This window comes from Stegostoma tigrinum, chromosome 43 (genome assembly GCF_030684315.1).
Source record: "Stegostoma tigrinum isolate sSteTig4 chromosome 43, sSteTig4.hap1, whole genome shotgun sequence".
Taxonomy (NCBI): Eukaryota; Metazoa; Chordata; class Chondrichthyes; order Orectolobiformes; family Stegostomatidae; genus Stegostoma; species Stegostoma tigrinum.
Window position 1 is genome coordinate 13,241,422 of NC_081396.1, and position 5,729 is coordinate 13,247,150.

Consider the following 5,729-nt stretch of genomic DNA (forward strand, 5'->3'; position numbering starts at 1 on the left):
ATGCAGCAAAGTTTGGATGATCCAATGCACCTGGAAATGAAATGTGAGAGGTTGGATAGTAAGATGTCAGCGATGTCCTGTCTACAGGCAACAGAGGAAAGGATGAGACTTTCAGAAATAGCTGCGTCAAGGCAGATGCCATTGCGATTTTGTTGCCAGACTAGTCTTCCAGAGGCACAGGTGATGTTTTTCAAGAATAGAAATTGAATTCAATAAAAGACTGAAATGATGGTCGTAAAAAAATCAGGTTTACTACTGTCCTTTAGCAAGGGGGAAAAGAAAAAAAATCATGTTCTGTCCTAGTCTGGTTCACAACATTAACTCCAGACCCCATGAAGCCCATGAGAGATAAGAATTGAACTAGGCCACTCAGCTGATTGATACTGCTCTGCAGTTTGATCATGAATGACATGTTTCTCAATTCCCTTCTCCTTGTAAACCTTGATCCAATTACTGAGCAAGAACCTATCTATCTCTGTCTTAAAGACACTCAATGACTTGGCCACCACAGACTTCTGCGGCAATGAGTTCCACAGATTCACCACCCTCAGTATGAAGAAATTGTTCTTCATCACTGTTCAAACGTGTTGTCCCATCACTCTGAGGCTGTGATGTCACGGTAGGTGTCGCAGCCTCAATGCTGTTACTGCCCAAAAAAGATGATGAGTTTCAGCCGAGATGCTCCGGGCGCAAGGAGCTGCCTATGATCTACTACACACTGCCAGTATCCAAGGCAGACCCTGAGGAACCAGACCTTGTTCAAAAATCCCACCTATGAGAAGCTACAGGAAAATGAACAGGCTTTCATCATAGGACTGCGAAGGGGAGGAAAGCAGTGACTGGAATGAGGTCAGCCTGGTGGAACACATAGGACATGAGTTCCTTGATTGGGGCTGTTAACCTGGTCTAATCACTATGCACATGTAAATAAAGGAGGAAGTGGTGATGGAATACCAGGTTTCATGGAATTATTTCAGTCTGAAGGCAGACAAGTCACATCCCAGGGGTTCTGAAGGAGATACCTAAGGAGATGAAGAAGGTTGGTGGTGATCTTTCAGGAATTATGAGAGTTAGGGATAGTTGCAGAGGACTGAAAAATGGCTAATATAACATCCTTGTTTAAGAACAGAAGCAAAAAGCAGCAAATTATTGGCCCGAGATAATGGGAGCTGCAGATGCTGGAGATTCCAAGATAATAAAATGTGAGGCTGGATGAACACAGCAGGCCAAGCAGCATCTCAGGAGCACAAAAGCTGACGTTTCGGGCCTAGACCCTTCATCAGAGAGGGGGATGGGGGGAGGGAACTGGAATAAATAGGGAGAGAGGGGGAGGCGGACCGAAGATGGAGAGTAAAGAAGATAGGTGGAGAGAGTGTAGGTGGGGAGGTAGGGAGGGGATAGGTCAGTCCAGGGAAGACGGACAGGTCAAGGAGGTGGGATGAGGTTAGTAGGTAGCTGGGGGTGCGGCTTGAGGTGGGAGGAAGGGATGGGTGAGAGGAAGAACCGGTTAGGGAGGCAGAGACAGGTTGGACTGGTTTTGGGATGCAGTGGGTGGGGGGGAAGAGCTGGGCTGGTTGTGTGGTGCAGTGGGGGGAGGGGATGAACTGGGCTGGTTTAGGGATGCAGTAGGGGAAGGGGAGATTTTGAAACTGGTGAAGTCCACATTGATACCATATGGCTGCAGGGTTCCCAGGCGGAATATGAGTTGCTGTTCCTGCAACCTTCGCGTGGCATCATTGTGGCAGTGCAGGAGGCCCATGATGGACATGTCATTAAGAGAATGGGAGGGGGAGTGGAAATGGTTTGCGACTAGGAGGTGCAGTTGTTTGTTGCGAACTGAGCGGAGGTGTTCTGCAAAGCGGTCCCCAAGCTTCCGCTTGGTTTCCCCAATGTAGAGGAAGCCGCACCGGGTACAGTGGATGCAGTATACCACATTGGCAGATGTGCAGGTGAACCTCTGCTTAATGTGGAATGTCATCTTGGGGCCTGGAATGGGGGTGAGGGAGGAGGTGTGGGGACAAGTGTAGCATTTCCTGCGGTTGCAGGGGAAGGTGCCGGGTGTGGTGGGGTTGGAGGGCAGTGTGTGGGGACAAGTGTAGCATTTCCTGCGGTTGCAGGGGAAGGTGCCGGGTGTGGTGGGGTTGGAGGGCAGTGGCCCGTTTTAATTATTGGCCCGTTAGTCTGACTTTGATCATTGGTAGGATTTTAGAGTCCATTATTACGGATAAGATTGTGGACTGTTTGGAAGTGCATGGCACAATAGTGCATGGCTTCATGAAGGGGAGGTCATGCCTGACAAATGTGTTAGATTTCTTTGCAGGGATAACGAGCATGTGAGACAAAGAGGCATTCCACAGAGCCTTTGATATGGTGCCTCACAGCAAGCTGCTTAACAAGATAGAAGCCCAATACATTATTGGAAAGGTTTCTAGAAAATTGAGGATTGGCTGACTGGCAGAAGGCAGAGAGTGGGGATAATGGGATCTTTTTCAGGATATCAGGGGTCAGTGTTGGGGCCAAAACTATTCACTTTATACATTAATGATTTGGATGTAGGAACTGTGAACATTCTTGCTACATTTGCAGATGACACGAAATCAGGTGGGGGATGCAAGACAGTGTTGAGGAATTAGGGAGGCTTGAAGGATGTATTTATCATTACATACAGCAGGTATGTATCATTGAGGCTTTATAAGCCTCCGGTCAGACTGCATTTGGAATATTTTGAGCAGTTTTGGGTCCCATACCCAAAGAAGGGTGTGTTGGCCTTGGAGGATATCCAGAGAAGGTTTACAAGAATTGTCCTGGGGATGAAGGCCTTGTCATATGAGGACGGGTTGATGACTCTGGGTCTATACTTGATGGGGTTTAGAATGATGAGGGAGGAATCTCAATGAAGCTGGCAGAATAATGAGAGGCCTAGATCGAGTGGTTTTGGAGAAAATCTTTCCACTAGTAGGAAATATTATGTCCTGAGGACCTTAGGGCACAGCCTCAGAGTGATGGGGCTTTTACAATATTGGACAAGGTTATCATGCTCATCATTTAACTTTCATCCGAAGCACATTCTGTGCATTTGACGTCCTCAGAACATCCTACAAGTGTTTAACTTGTCAGCTGAGGCAGTGGGACATCCCTGGCACTGTGAGGCAGCAGTGCTAACCACTAAGCCTCTGTGCCATGTCCAAGTCTGGAATAACAATGCAATGATAATAACACTAGGCCATCTCCTCCCCTCCTCATTCTGACTATAGTCTATTGTGTTGCTAATTCAGTATCAATCCCAGTTAAAACACTAGGTAAAGTGAATTGCTCTGACTGAACGGTTTGAGGCGAGCCATTGGTGTTTCAATCTCTATGAAGGTGTGCATTGAAGTCCCACTGCTGTCAAAATTTCTGGTTAGTTACTAACTGGCCACTCTCAGCATCATCTTCTGGATTCTCACGCAGCAGCTGCCTGTGGCGCTCCCACATGGCAGAATGAAGCATGGGTTATATATTGGGCCAGGTGACTGGAAAATGGCACTGACATGACTGAGCAACTGTCCTTTGTCTCTGTTTGATCACTCCCTGATTGAAATACCAACAACACTGGTATAAATACAGGCTTGGCATCATGGCCAAAGGATTAAAGAGATCTGTTGGTGATCCCTTGTGATTTCCCAGTAGAGGTTTCAGAATCACAGCATTATTACTGTACAGGTGGTTGCCTTTCCGCACAACATGCCTGTACTGGCTCTCTGAGCATTTTTAGTTATTGCTTTGTTCCTATGACGTTACTTCTAATTATTTATAATTATGCAATGCCCTCTTAAATGACTCGGTTGAACATCTGTTGTGTAACTTCTTGTTAAAATGTTACAAAGAAAGTGTATCAGGAGAAAAAGATGAAGAAGACTCTTTTACCACCTTCTTTAGTTCATGTTCAACAAGGACAGGTCATAATACCCAGTGTATTGATTGGAGCAAATACCAGTCAAAATTACTGTTTCAAAACATCACGCCAGGATAGCGGCACTTTCTGCACTGTAGGCTTCTATCCTTTTCAGTTTGCCGACATCGCACTAATCGTCACTATTCCCAGAGTGTGGAAGCAGGTCATTTGGCCATCAAGTCTACACCGACCTTCCGAAGAGCACCCTGCTATCTTCTATAACTCTGCATTTCCCAGTGTTAATCCACGTAGAGTGCAGACTCCTGAACACCAGGGGCAATTTAGTGCGGCGAAACCACCTAACCTGCACACCTTTGAACTGTAGGAATATACAGAAGCACCCAGCGGAAACCGCGCAGTGGCGTTGAGAATATGCAAACTCCACACAGACTGGCATTGTGAGGCAGCAGTGTTAACCACTGAGAGTCAACCTGTCGTCAGGGCAAACATCTGCACCACAGAAGGCGAATTGGACACTACAATCAGGGAAGGTGAGAAATGGCGCGGCTTACCACTCTGCTGTGACTTCAGGACACAAAGCTCTGTCAATATTGCGCAAATAAAATTGCAGAAGATTTGCAACAATGCATGTGACCATTTCACCCATAGTATCTGTGTTGAGATAACAAAGTGTGAAGCTGGATGAACACAGCAGGCCGAGCAGCATCTCAGGAGCACAGAAGCTGATGTTTCGGGCCTAGACCCTTCATTAGAGAGCGATAGGGCAACCCTATCTGTGTTGATTGGCGGTATCAGCAACTCAACCTATCTCGCTGCCCTTTTCCTGCTCCTCGTGCAGAGTTTATTTGTTTTGTCGCTATTCTCAGATGAATTTGGACTTTAGGTTGGGAATACGCGATGGATTTATTAAATAACTGAGCAAGCTCGAGCGAGTGCTCGAAGCTCTTCGACTATAATTTGTTACAGTGATATTACCAGCGAAAACAATAACAAAGAAGGTCCTGTGTCAGGTTGTATGGCTGAGCAGTCTAAGAGGTTGTCTACAGTCTCTTGGACAAGTGACGTTTCTTTCGCTTCTCGGCTATGGATTTTGCTATGTTACATTTTGATAGGCGGAACAAGAGGACACAATACATGTACAGGCTGCTGGGGGAAAAGAGGCATACTTGAAGAACGAATACATTTAATTCTACAGAAAGCAGCATAGACATGGCGGAGTGTACAAGAGGAATAAAATAAGTGCAGATACAGCAAGAACGAGCAAAAGCAACGATAGATAGGGCGACCAGGAGAGGAGATGAAAGCAGGTTAGAGGTGATGAGATTGCAGTGGAGAAAGTGTCAGATGAGTAGTTGGGGTAAAGGAGTGAGAATGCGCTGGGAAGAAGAGTTCAGCAGAGCGGATAACAGTACCAAGGATCAAGAACAGTCGTGGGCTTGGGAGAATTTATATATTCATTGTACACATAAAAGGCAGATCCAATTGTTCTTTGAGGAAGCTCACTGGACGTGAAACGTTGGCTCTGCTTTCTGTCCACTGAAGCTGAGATTCTTCTGATGAAGGGTCCAGCCCCGAAACATCAGCTTCTCTGCTCCTCTGATGCTGCTGGGCCTGCTGTGTTCATCCAGCTCTACACCTTGTTATCTCAGATTCTCCAGCATCTGCAGTTCCTGCTATCTCTGATAGAATGTTATCGTTGACGTGAAATGTCACAGGATTTTCTTTTCAATGTTGTTAAAGGTGTTATGTAAACACGTTCTGTTAACACGTTTTCTGAAGGGCAATGCGCAGGCGCAGTCCCGGACACAGCGTGGAGCATGCGCAAAACCGGCAA

General features: G+C 46.4%; 1 protein-coding gene across 7 annotated transcripts in view; it reads right to left on the bottom strand.

The window, feature by feature from the left end:
* Window positions 1-5,729, bottom strand: part of LOC125449040 (zinc finger protein 239-like) — a 249,880-nt gene that overhangs the window by 75,991 nt on the left and 168,160 nt on the right. The window lies entirely within an intron of this gene.